At 35.5% G+C, this 12604-nt stretch overlaps 1 protein-coding gene across 1 annotated transcript in view; it reads right to left on the bottom strand.

The window, feature by feature from the left end:
• Positions 1-11559, bottom strand: part of Scp2 (Sarcoplasmic calcium-binding protein 2) — a 53393-nt gene extending 41834 nt beyond the window's left edge. The window contains exons 1-2 of the mRNA XM_028318557.1: positions 11484-11559; positions 8060-8094 (exon numbers count right to left, since the gene is read on the bottom strand). The gene's annotated coding sequence lies outside the window, so the exon portion shown is untranslated. The remainder of the gene's footprint in view (positions 1-8059; positions 8095-11483) is intronic.
• Between the last annotated feature and the right edge of the window lie 1045 nt (positions 11560-12604).

The raw sequence follows: 12604 nt of genomic DNA, 5'->3' as shown, positions 1-12604 counted from the left end.
TCGAGAGCGGGATAAGGCAGTTCTGTTAAAATAGTGTGGAAGCGGAGCTTAATTTTTTTTTTCAAGCTAAAGTCGCTAAAATCAACCACGTCGCTCGTAGAGCTGATGGCCACTAGGGCAGATAAGCACCGGAAGACGTAGCGTGGGCAGGCCTCCCACTAGTTGGACCGACGATCTGGTGATACGATCGACGACGCGGGAGGTGCGAGCGGCGCAGGGCCGGTCTTTGTGGAAATCCTTGGGGGAGACCTTTGTCTTTCGGCAAATGAACGAAGCGAAGCAGGTTTAAAAGGCTAATATTATTAAAAAATGAAAGTCAAGATTACGATTGTTTTAGGTAAATATTTAAATTCAATCACAAGTTTAATAAGCCTTATATACTAGGGCAGAGAGGCCAAAATACTAAATAATAAATTAGCCCGTTTTCGTTTCCAAATCCAATATCAGGCTCTTTACTGAACCGACCTATTCACATCACACCCTTGGGTCTAGTTGACCCACCGCTTACTTTTAATTGGTCTACTGGATCCACTACAAATTGTGCAAATAAGTCCCTAATGTCTTTATAAGTTACAAACCGTGCCAAAAAGAAGAAAACATTTTTAATTTGCATTTCATCGCCCACTTATTTCCTAGCTTGTTTTAATACACAAATACCTCGCTCCGCTAGCTCCATTCCGCTAGAGATGCGCTGCTAAGTAGGCACTTATCCGCACTATCTCTCCGCTTGTAGTAATCCTATTGGTGGATTCTCCACGCGTTTTAACTCAGCTATGTTAGAAGTGCAGGCACTTGCTGTTATTTGGCCATAATGGACGTGGATTCAGCTGGATATTTTTTGTACAAGGGACAAACGGATATGTGGGTCACAACACTAAAAAAGTAGCTAACACGTATCTCGTTCCCACCACTACAACAGTATCCATAATTTAATTTTTTTCTACTTTTTTCAATCTTATTTTAGAGCTCCGTCAAGTACGTATTTTAAGTCTGAATTTTCAGTATCTATGCTCTAAAGTACTGGGTACAAAAACTGTTGCATAAGGCAAGATGCAAAATACAAACCAACATAATTAAGTTAGAACGGAACTAAATCATAGTAAAAGACAATCTTCTGACCCGGGTCAAAATATGTAACAACATCAACATATAGGAAAAACTAGTTTCGAACTGACAATTGCCTGTCACGGCCTACGAGAAAACTTTGTGTGACCTACGTAACTTCCAATTACCGACTGTAGTAAACCAAAAATAATAATATTATGAACCGTATAGGTACCTAACCTACTTACACCTACAATAAATTACGACCTTTACATACTTCTTCTTTATAAATGTACATAACCCCAGCTTAATCAATCCCGGATATAGTTTGACAACATGCGTTTCATTTTCGTTTCACAAGGTGAGACTTCTGTTTCAATCTTCTTTATGGTATAACTAAAAATCGCTGGCATTGCAAATGTAGACCAAGATCGGATTACTAGAACAAAGGAAAGAGATTGTGCTACCCATTGCTTGCGGCTGGCTGGAACTATCTGTGTGATTTAAAAATAATAGGATTATGGGGGTGTCGCCGTTTGCTCGTATATTGAAAATTGAATTTTGAATGTGAAAAAAGTCTACAGAGACTTAAGACCTCCGTAGACACATCAAAATTAAAGTGTGAAGAAATGGCAAGCTCATTATTGTATGTATCGATCATGAATACGTTCTTGAGTTTGAAATGAATTATAGATTAAAAAAAATGAAAATGTAGTCTTAGAAAATTCCTTAATTATGATGATCAAAACTCGTTAGTATTACAAAAAATCGAACATGTTTATAAATAAATAGACAGTCATTAGAGGAGGCTTAAGTCCACTGTAGTGGACTAAGAAGATATTTTTTTGTTCAGTGCTAGTAAGCATTTGATTCAGCGACAAATCTTTGTAGAAATTAATCGTATTTGGGATTATTTATCGTTAGCATTTCTGTACCCTCAACTATCCTAAAAGAGCCTATCGTTATACCACTGTTCTGTTACTTAAACATATTTCTTCATGAAAATACTCCCCATTTAGATAGTTTCGTATAATAAAAACAGAAAACCTTACCCCAAACTCTGTGTAACCAAACAAATTGTTTTTAGATCCGACATCAAATAGGAATCGGAAAATTTCCCGACTTGTATTGAATTCTGTTTACCTAGGCGATTGCTTTTAAATAACTTTCCTATTTGATTCAATCTGAGGTATCGGAATGGAAATGATTTCTGTTTGTTGGCTTTATCTGTGGGAGTATCTCATAAATTAACGAGGAAATTACACTTTACATAACGTAATGGAATCTACTTTTACGCATAATACCTACAGAGCAATCGTTACATCTTTTTATCAATCCAATATTTCGCTGGATTTTTATAAAATTTCTTACCTAATGAAAATTTCCTAGAAGAAAACATTAAAAGTGACTTTAGATGCAGTAATTGCTTGCTTTTGAAATAAGTATTGTATATTGTGATAACGACTGGCAACTACGGAACTCTACAATGCGCGTGGCACGACAAGCACTTGGTTAAATAGTTCTTTTTTTTTTCATAACAATCGAATGAACGACCCCGTCATTGCCAGATAATATTGGGATTCAGCTCGAAATCACAAAAATATCGGTAAGAACTTAATTTTGTTGATTTTGTGCCAGAAAAGTAACATGCCGCTCAGTATTACAGTCAGAGTATACTACAATATGACAATACTAGTTTTTAGAGTACCAAATTCAATCAAGCGGTTCAAAAATGTTTTCAAAACCATAATGTGGTCTGCTTCTAGCAGAATTTCTGACAACACTAAAATAAAGAAGTCTACTTATTTCATCTCTATTTGTTTAAAAAAAATCTTTGATACAGAACTTTTTCTTTTATTGTCTAAATGCAACAGTTTTCCAGGATAACGACTACTAAAGCCTGGAGCATAGCAGCTGGTGGAGTAATGAGCCATTCCACACACCCCAGACGGATATAAATTACTCATAGAAAAACTATTACGCCCACAGTTTCGCTGCGTAATTCCGGAGGAGGGTTTATCACTCATCTGAGGTACTAAGAATTTGATGAGGATTAGGAGGAATAAGATGGGAAAATGAGGAAGCGATTTAGTAATATGAGAGTTGATGGTAAGCATTATTTTAGATATAAATAATACCCGAAAGAACGGCAACGATTAGTATGCTTAATGTCATCTTTATAACGTGAATTTCAATGTGATTTAATACCATCTTACGGATTTTAGAATAAAATATAATGAGCAAAATTGGGGAGGCCTTTGTCCAGCAGTGGACGTCATTTGGCTGAAACGAAACGAAAACAAAACGATCAAAATAGTTACTGACATACGTAAAATATGTATTTTTAAGGCCCGCACCCTTTCTAATAAAATCTTTCATGCGCGTTGAAGACTAGTTTAAGTAAGCTACTTCGTAACTTTTAACACACTTTAGGGGTATTTAAGAATACAATGTTAGAAGACATTCTTAAGAGGCCTCAGTAGAAACTTGAGGTTTAAATTATCCTTCTATTCTACCTAGCCACTTTTAAAACGTAGGTAAAGAATGCATGTTGAACCCTAGTCTAAAAATCGTGTGAGGCAAATTCGACGAAGCAATACGGTGCATTATCTATAAGTAGGTATTCCTGCAGCTCGCTTCAGGTCAAATCCGTTTAGCTATCCAATTTTGAGCTTAGCTAAAGCTGAAACCCGCGAGTAGTATACGTTGCTACGGAAAAAAGATACTTATGGCATTTCGAATGTAGAGTTAATAAAATAATGCTATGAGTAGTAATGCCTCTAAGTTGAACATAGTGGCAAGTATGCCTGAGTTTTTTTTACATTTATACACATTTTATTACTTTAAAGGAGCATCAAGATCAAAAGCAAATACTGAAAATAGATGGGTTTTTAAAAGTACACAAACATGGATAAGAAGATTTATAAAACTTTTATCTTACTTCTCTTCCTTCTATTCACTTGTATGTAGAAAATTGTGTTTTAAAAACGTAAAAACCATAATAAATATTTCACACCTACACATTTAAAACACTTTTGCTAAGTTAACTGGTTGCTTGCCAAATATGGCACCATTCTGCCGTTAGTACATTTTCATTTGGTGCAGTTAAGATTTAGCTTAACACTTCACTTAATTCACTTAAATAGGTAATTTCCCAGATATGGTAGTGTCAAAGCTATCATAACCACGTGGTGTCTTGGCACGGAATATTGGCAACATAACCATCTTGTAACACATGTTAATATTACACCTTATAAATGTCACCCTTCGGCTTAGTATTATTTATTAAGTTAATTAAGTTGAACGCAACGAAACAATAACTTGTGAATTACGACCTAACTTAGTTAGCCTATTAACTTGCGGTTAACAAGTTACTATAGGTTTTAGTTACTTATTGCTCGTAAAATCTGACATCTGAGTTTGTGAGCTCAGTTTTTTCAATTCACACGAAAGAAGAACCAAATGACCGCATGAACGGGAAAGCCGACCCCGCGTAACGGGATAAGGCGAGGCAGAAGAAGAAGATACGGAGAAGTTTAAATAACTTGGTATACAATGAAAAAAGAATACGGATGCTAACTTTTATTGATAGCGAATAATCTCTTTTAAACTAGGCATGTTTCCAATCTAACCCATACGTGGAAACTAATGGCCAATTCAACATATTGGTCATTTTGGTCTCCCCTGCAGAAGGACTGTCTAATTTACCATAGTCAAATGGAGGACTTGGCCTATACGCCTCAAGCTGGCCAAATGTTCGTCTATTTCTCCCTTAACCTAGGTGCAGACCACCGACTTTGTTGGCCGAAAGTTGAGTCGGGTTGTTAATCAACGGAACTATTCCCACCTCTCGTTCCCACCGCTGCAACTCCTGTTAGCCAGGATCTACAGCTTGACCGCCATAAAAACCCAACTAATGAAGGTCAAGGGGAAAGTTAAACTGTCATTGGACCCGCAACGAAATTAATCAGAAGAACATAGGAGGAGTTCGAAATTAAGGTTCGACTTCCCCCCATTGCAAAGCGGATGACAGGTGACAAACAAAGGTTTAAAACCTTTAAGAAATGATTATGGCGGGTTGTTAATCAGTATGGAAATGTATGAAACACACCGATTTGGTATCGGCCGAATCTTCATTCAATTATAATCGGGCTCAACTATCGGCCAACTAAAATTCGGTGGTCTGCGCCTTGGCTAAGTCATCCTTTGCGTCATCCACAGAAAGAGTAACCAAGTGACAACTTTAACCACAGAAAAGTATAAGTTATCTCAAGTTCAGCTTGATAAACGACCATAAGTGGACTTAGAACTTAGAAGTAACACTTGAAACTAATAGGAGCTAGGACATTAGCGGGCGACTAACGCGTCCCAGTAACGAGTTCTGGAGTGGGGTGATTCAGGACAGTTGTGGACTTGTTCTGTTTTTATTGTATACTTGGTTATGGATTCTGTGAGTGGACAGCTTGAGAGAGTAGACTAGAGTGTATCTAGAAAACTGTTATAAGAAGACTTATCTCAATATTTTGGTAGGGAAAGCTATGTTTTTGGGGACAGCTAGCTCACCGCGGCACGCCCAGAACTTCATTACAGCTGCTGGCGGTGAAGTTGTATCTTTGAAATACTAGCGTTTCAGCGGTGAGAACGAGAGGTGGGAAAAATTCCGTTGCCAACCCCAAGCATTATCTTTCATTTCAGTTATTTTCGGGGGTGGCGCTAATATACTCATATAAATATGTTTATAATTGAAGTTAATAATTGTTGAGATAATTTGGTACTCTCGTATGGATTTATAGTGTTCATGAGATTCAGATAATTAAATTCAAAAAAAGAGTAAGGATTGTTTATGACGACTTATAAAACCTGACACCTTGTAAGTATGTACCTAATCTCAGTTATAAATAAGAAACCACATGATAACATACTAGAATGACGAGAAAACAACCTGAAATATTTGAAAAACCTAAATTCTGGGAAGCTTTTTCACTGTAAGCTAATATTGAACTGGAGGGCAAACATAAAGGATGATGGGCANGTGAACATACATAGAAAAAAAAAAAAAACATACATACAGTCGAACATATAACCTCCTCCTTTTTTGAAGTCGGTTAAAAAGTATAAGTTGTCTCAAGTTACTTCAGCTTGATAAACGACCATAAGTAGACTTAGAACTTAGAAGTAACACTTGAAACTAATAGGAGCTAGGACATTAGCGGGCGACTAACGCGTCCCAGTAACGAGTTCTGGAGTGGGGTGATTCAGGACAGTTGTGGACTTGTTCTGTTTTTATTGTATACTTGGTTATGGATTCTGTGAGTGGACAGCTTCAGATAGTAGACTAGAGTGTATCTAGAAAACTCTTATAAGAAGACTTATCTCAATGTTACGGTAGGGAAAGCTATGTTTTTGGGGACAGCTGGCTCTACGCGGCACGCCCAGAACTTCATTACAGCTGCCAATATATTATTGGCGGTGAAGTTGTTTCTTTGAAATTTTGTGGGAATGAGAGATGGGAAACATCCCGTTGCCAACCCCAAGCATTATCTTTCTTTTCTGAAGTCAGATGTTTTAGGGGGTGGCGCTAATACATATACTCATATAAATATGTTTATAATTGAGTTAATTATTGAGATAATTTGGTACTCTTGTTTGGATTTATAGTGTTCATGAGATTCAGATAATTAAATTCAAAAAAAGAGTAAGGATTGTATATGACGACTTATAAAACCTGACACCTTGTATGTACCTAATCTCAGTTATAAATGAGAAACCACATGATAACATACTAGAATGAAGAGAAAACAACCTGAAATATTTGAAAAACCTGAATTCTGGGAAGCTTTTTCACTGTAAGCGAATATTGAACTGGAGGGCAAACATAAATTTACTTCTACAAACCAATATTTCCAGACTAATTACAATTTGGCGCCTAAATAAACGTGAACTGAAAATGTTGCTCGTTCCGTAAACACATCAGCGAAATGACTCGAATGCCTTCGGGACACTTCGAAGGCTTGCAAAGCTTTAAGTCTTAAAAGGCAAGGAATTTAATTATAAGAAAATGAGAAATAATATTATACAATCTCCTTGATTTAAAGTTGGAAAGACTATGCCTACGTCGCGTTCTGAATTTGAAAATTTGAAGCTTGACTACATTCTTTGTTCTTTTTTTTCTGAGTTTAGATTTTGACACTTTATTTTCTTTCTTTTTTATATTTTTATTCCTAATGAGGCTGATTTTTTTTTATTGCCTTTGTAATCTCTTTGCAAAAAGGGCTGGCAACTTGAGTAAAATAGTATTTGCATCTGTTTAAAAAAAAATGATAAGAAATCTGCCCCCCTAGACAAAACGCAATTTTTGATCGAATCGAAAATCGAATCCGTCAAAACTCCATACAAAAAAGGGGCTTTTCGACCACTTTTCGACTGGTTTGCGATTATAATTTGCACTTTGTCTAGACCCACTGAACGAGAGAAAAATTTACGTCAAGTTAGAAGAATTGACAGAGCGATAAAAAATAGGCGTTATCGTTATTCAATAATAGCTTTGGATTTTTCGGAATTTTAAAAATATACTCCGAAGACTATACCTACGTTATCTGACTGAAAATTAATTATCTCGCGTGACGTTTTTTTATTCAAGCTATTAACTTTAACACAGGATGTTGCGTAAAAACACGCCCAGCGTCCATAAACGCCGGCATATTTTAATTTGTAAAACCGACAACCAATATGGCAGCCAAACACTTCTTGAATATTTAACACCTAAAATTAAATTTGGGTAAAGATAGAAGAGTCAACAAAATCAAGTGCTATCATAAAATAATAAATGTACTTCAATCGTTTAACTTAGAATTTGGAATAGATTTTTGTAGTTTTATGGACCTGTTATAAATCTACAAATAGCAAATCACATAAAATAGCCCATAGTTTTTCGGTTTGGTAAATAACGTTTTATTCCCAATTTTAACATAATTTAAATCGGAGTGTGTTGTGTTTAAAAAAAAATGGTACTTACATGGGTTTTTTGATCTGGTTTCAACAGGAAATAATCTGAAAATAAACATAAAATTGTTAATTGATTTTAACTTGAACTTTAGAAACTCAATTTAGGTACCTACTCTATCTAAAGCACTATCTGAAAATATGGTAATGTTAAAACAAACGAGTAACTTTGAATTAATTGACGAAGTAATTGCTTGTTAAATTGTATTTAATTTAGTATAGTATAGCACACACATTTAAAACTAATCTAAATAATTTGAACCAAACAATCTACAGTTCAATTAATACAAACGTTTGTATGGATTTATTGAGCTAATGCGGCTAAATACATCGACAATACGCATCGGGCATAACTAACGATCCAATTAAGTCGATGAAATTATTACGAGTGGCACCGAGCACAGCGGGTAGCGGAGCGGTAGCGGGAGCGAGAGCGGGATATGAGTATTCCTCTCTCGTGAATTCCCTAGATACTCAAAGCTTGAATTCTAGTCAGATTTCAGACTTATTCCGGAGCGTGGTTGGTTAAATCTCAATATTGATGTAGCGGCTCGACTTTTAAAATTAATACTAATCACTGGCATGTCTATTTTTGAGAATTTTATTAATTGCCCCGATTCGAGTAAACACTTGTGATCAAAAATGGCAGTGCTTGAACGACGGCCTGATTGAACAAAGATGACATTAACATTTGAATGTCTTTTGTAAAAACTTAGAACAGACATTTGACAATATTACCCAGTAAAAAACAAATATCAATACTTAGCGGCCAAAAGATTTCAGATACGTTCCTATTTCCAAGAACTTTTGAGTAGGTATAATACAAACGAGCCGAGTGTGAGATCAAATAAGAAAGGAAACATAAAATTATTAGAACTTTTCTGATAGCTTTTTGGCTTATGAATCCAGTCAACTGTTTTACTGTATTCCAATAGATTTTCACATTTACTTCTACTTGACTGAATACGAAGATAATTAATAGAGTAGTCGTAAATTAAAAGGTTTAAAGCCGCTTTAAATCCCGCGGTCATTGCGACCACGCCCTATTAAAGCTTAATTCACCAAAGTGGACATGACATACAATTGGGCGCGAATTAATAATACTCGTACTTTTGTTAAATGACTACGTAGGTTAAAAAGTTTAGAATATCATTTCCATACCAAATGTCAATTTAAACTAGAGTTTAACCAGAGTCCAACTTTCCGGACAGCCGCTTGGGCGGGCGGAAGGAAATAACTAAAAATCCTTTGGTTTAAATAAAGGTGTATTTTTTCCAAAAATGCCCAGACGGCTATCAAAAACAAACTTCAAATGTTTAGTTTCAAAAAGAATAAAAAAAGTATAAAAACATAGACAAAATATCAAAAATAGGTTGGTTCACCTATCGGTTCCCAACAGGGGTTGTAGTTTAATCACTGATGACCAAGACAGACGGACAGTCGGACAGTGGTCTTAGTAATAGGGTCCCGTTTCTATCCTTTGGGTAAAGAATCCTACTAACAATGTAACGGTAAATGGTAAGTATGGGGTTATTCAGGATCCACTGGAAGTTTTTCTACAACATAAAAGTTACATTAACGCTCACCCACTTCTTATTACCACACCATGATTCCGATCAACAAAACAATGTCTAATTGCTTCCCCTTCTGCTACTTTCGCTATATTTCTTTTACACCTACAATCATTACTAACGAATAAAAACATTCCAAGAAAAGGCAGCATGAAATACTGTCATTAACGTCAAATAAACGCTGATTTACAAAGGATTTGTATGACTTCGACCATGACGTAATAAGGCTTTATGCTTATGACGTATTGTTCTTCTATTGACCACGTTTGACCACAATGAAAGTAACTGAATTTTTATGACTTAACCCCTGAATGTTAAATAAATCTTTACATAGAAAATAGGCTTATTGTTCTTTTATTTCGGCCATTTGGATTTAACCCCTGAATGTATGTTAAATAAATCTTTACATAGTAAAACAAAGTCGCTCCCTCAGGTTTAGATCTTTTATGCTACGCAATGTATTTTAAAATGTGGTTTTCATTAATGGATAGAGTGCGTGTGAGTGATTCAAAAGGAAGGTTTTATGTAAAATACTTCACCCGGACCCGTACGAAGTCGTAGTGGGTCGCTACTTCATTATAAGTAAGTAAAGTTATAATATAAAAGGTACCTTTAGACAAGGGTATGATATAAAGAAAATAAGATTTTGAAATGCGTAAAATTCGGTCATTTTCTTTAGTTAAATAGTTTATTTCCAAATAAAGTTGCCCAATGTAGAAAATGACCAGACCGTCACTAAAAATTGCAAAGTTTTTTGCCTTACTTTTGTTTTCAAAGCTTCTTACAGACAGACACACTAATAGGTAAGTTTCTTGATAAGTAATATCCCTCTAAAATATTCACAACTATTATTTTCAAACCAAAAAACTTATGTTACTTTTATGCGCATCATTTTTTTTAATACAGCAACTGGATAATTACCAGCCTAAAAAAAATCTTCTAAAACCGCAACTCTACCAATCGGAAATTAAGTATCTTCACCTAAAATAGGAAATCCTTGTCTCTATCTTTTACTAAAACAATATCTAATTTCATTTATAACCGTTTTATTCCCCACAAAAGACACATTAGCAGACTCTCTCATTCAACTGCATTAAGGTCCCTTAAAAATAAATATAAAACGAGAACAAAAGCGGAAACCTTGCCCTTACCTAACAGGTTACGTAAGCCCGCCTTTAAATGCACCAGGCTTATCCCTAGAGCCCTCCAAATATTTATTTTACGGCGAACGAAACAACCCACGATCACGCAACATATAAAATCCCTTTTGGGAACAGTTAAAAATCAAGATAAAGCCAAAATTCTGTCACTGGTTTCAAAAGCGCGCTCTTCAACTTTTTTTAACCAAAAAAAGTTTCACACGCCCTTTTTGAAGCTACCACGCAAATCAAAATGTTATTAATTCGAACATTTTATGTTATAAGACACTTAAAAACGAAACTAAACGTCGTCAACGTTTATGCGATACGAAAATTAAACTTCGTACCATAAAATACGGGTGCGGATCGTAAAAGTTGTAATACATAAACGTGCGGGCGAAGGCACTAAAGTTCTCCAACTCGATGCAGACTAACTTCCTAACTCGAAATCGAAGCACACACTCGACATAACTTAACCCTTAAAGTACGGGGGTTAAAAGAATAAAACCAAGCACTTAAAGAATTACGAATACGAGATAGGAAAACTTTTTAGTACTTTGTTCCAAATTCAAAGGTGTTACCAGCCAATGATTAAAAAAAATGGATAAAATATTTCAAAATTCGAAATACATTCGAATTGTGTTCTATATTTAATTTAAAAATAAAACATCTAAAATTCGAAAAAACTGTTCCAATTTTGAATTTGGTCTTTGGACTAGTGACGTACCTGTGGCGGCGGCTGCTCTCGGCAGTGGAGCGTCGACAAGTGCCGCGCGGCGGGCTCGGAGCGAGCGTATTGCATCTGCAAGACCTCAGGCCGATTGATCGTTCGGATTCCTGGGCAGTGCTGCTGAGTAGGTTCGGTTTTTTACCCCTTTTGTTTATTTAGTTTTGGCGGCGATACAAAAGATCAAAGATACCTCCCACTTGTATCTGAAAATAGTAAATGTAACATGATGTTCAGTAAACAGGAAACGGTAAGGTAAGAAGATAATTGCGATGATATGGTAAATCAAATAATACATTTAGATATTAAAATATTTATTTTCTCTTTAATTTGTAAAAGTTTTAATTTCATTGTTCCTGAATAATTTAATAAATTATAATGAGATTTTCTACATTCAGGCTTTGTTCTTCATTTGTGATTTATGGGTAAAGTTTTATTCAGACGTTTCCATTTATTTACAGATACTTATGATTTCTTTAATGACATTTGTGTAATAAAACAGATGTTTAAGCTTCGTTTGTTAATAACTGCAATTTTTAAATAAAGCTGTTTAAACTCTATTTAGTTTAAAATAACTTCATTTTCTATTTGCGTATGAATGCAGGATTTTTTTCCACAAAAGGTGTCTCTTATTTTTTGTAAATGAATATACAGAATGATTCTGTGGTAGGTGCTCAAAAAGCTGCTTCTTAGGCTGGATTGCACCATCTTACTTTAACGGTAACTATAACAATAACCGGTTTTAACGTAATAAATTTTGACGTTTGTTAAAGTCAAAGTATGGTGCAAGTGTGCAACCCAGCCTTAGAGTTAGACTAATTTAATCGATATTTTTCGAATCACACGTAAGTGATGCCAAGTTCCCATCACTATCCCGAGATTGGTATCTACGATTGGTCGTGTATCACTTTCAATTTAGCAAGCAAATTGACTCTTTCAGATTCGGGGATCTCCCTCGTCTGATATACGTGGGAACACGCCTGAAATATGGCGGAGATTTGGCAGTTTACAAACCTGCGGCATTATTTATGAGGTCTTTGCACGTTTAATAACGCTAAGTGGAATGGTTAAGGAAATAATGCGTAGGTAATACTTAATTGGGAAGGAATATGATATTAATT

The sequence above is a fragment of the Ostrinia furnacalis genome, unplaced genomic scaffold, assembly GCF_004193835.3.
Source record: "Ostrinia furnacalis isolate ACB-3 unplaced genomic scaffold, ASM419383v2 OfSCF6932, whole genome shotgun sequence".
Classification (NCBI taxonomy): Eukaryota; Metazoa; Arthropoda; class Insecta; order Lepidoptera; family Crambidae; genus Ostrinia; species Ostrinia furnacalis.
Note: the sequence above shows the minus strand (reverse complement) of the source record. Positions and strands in the feature narration are given on the sequence as shown.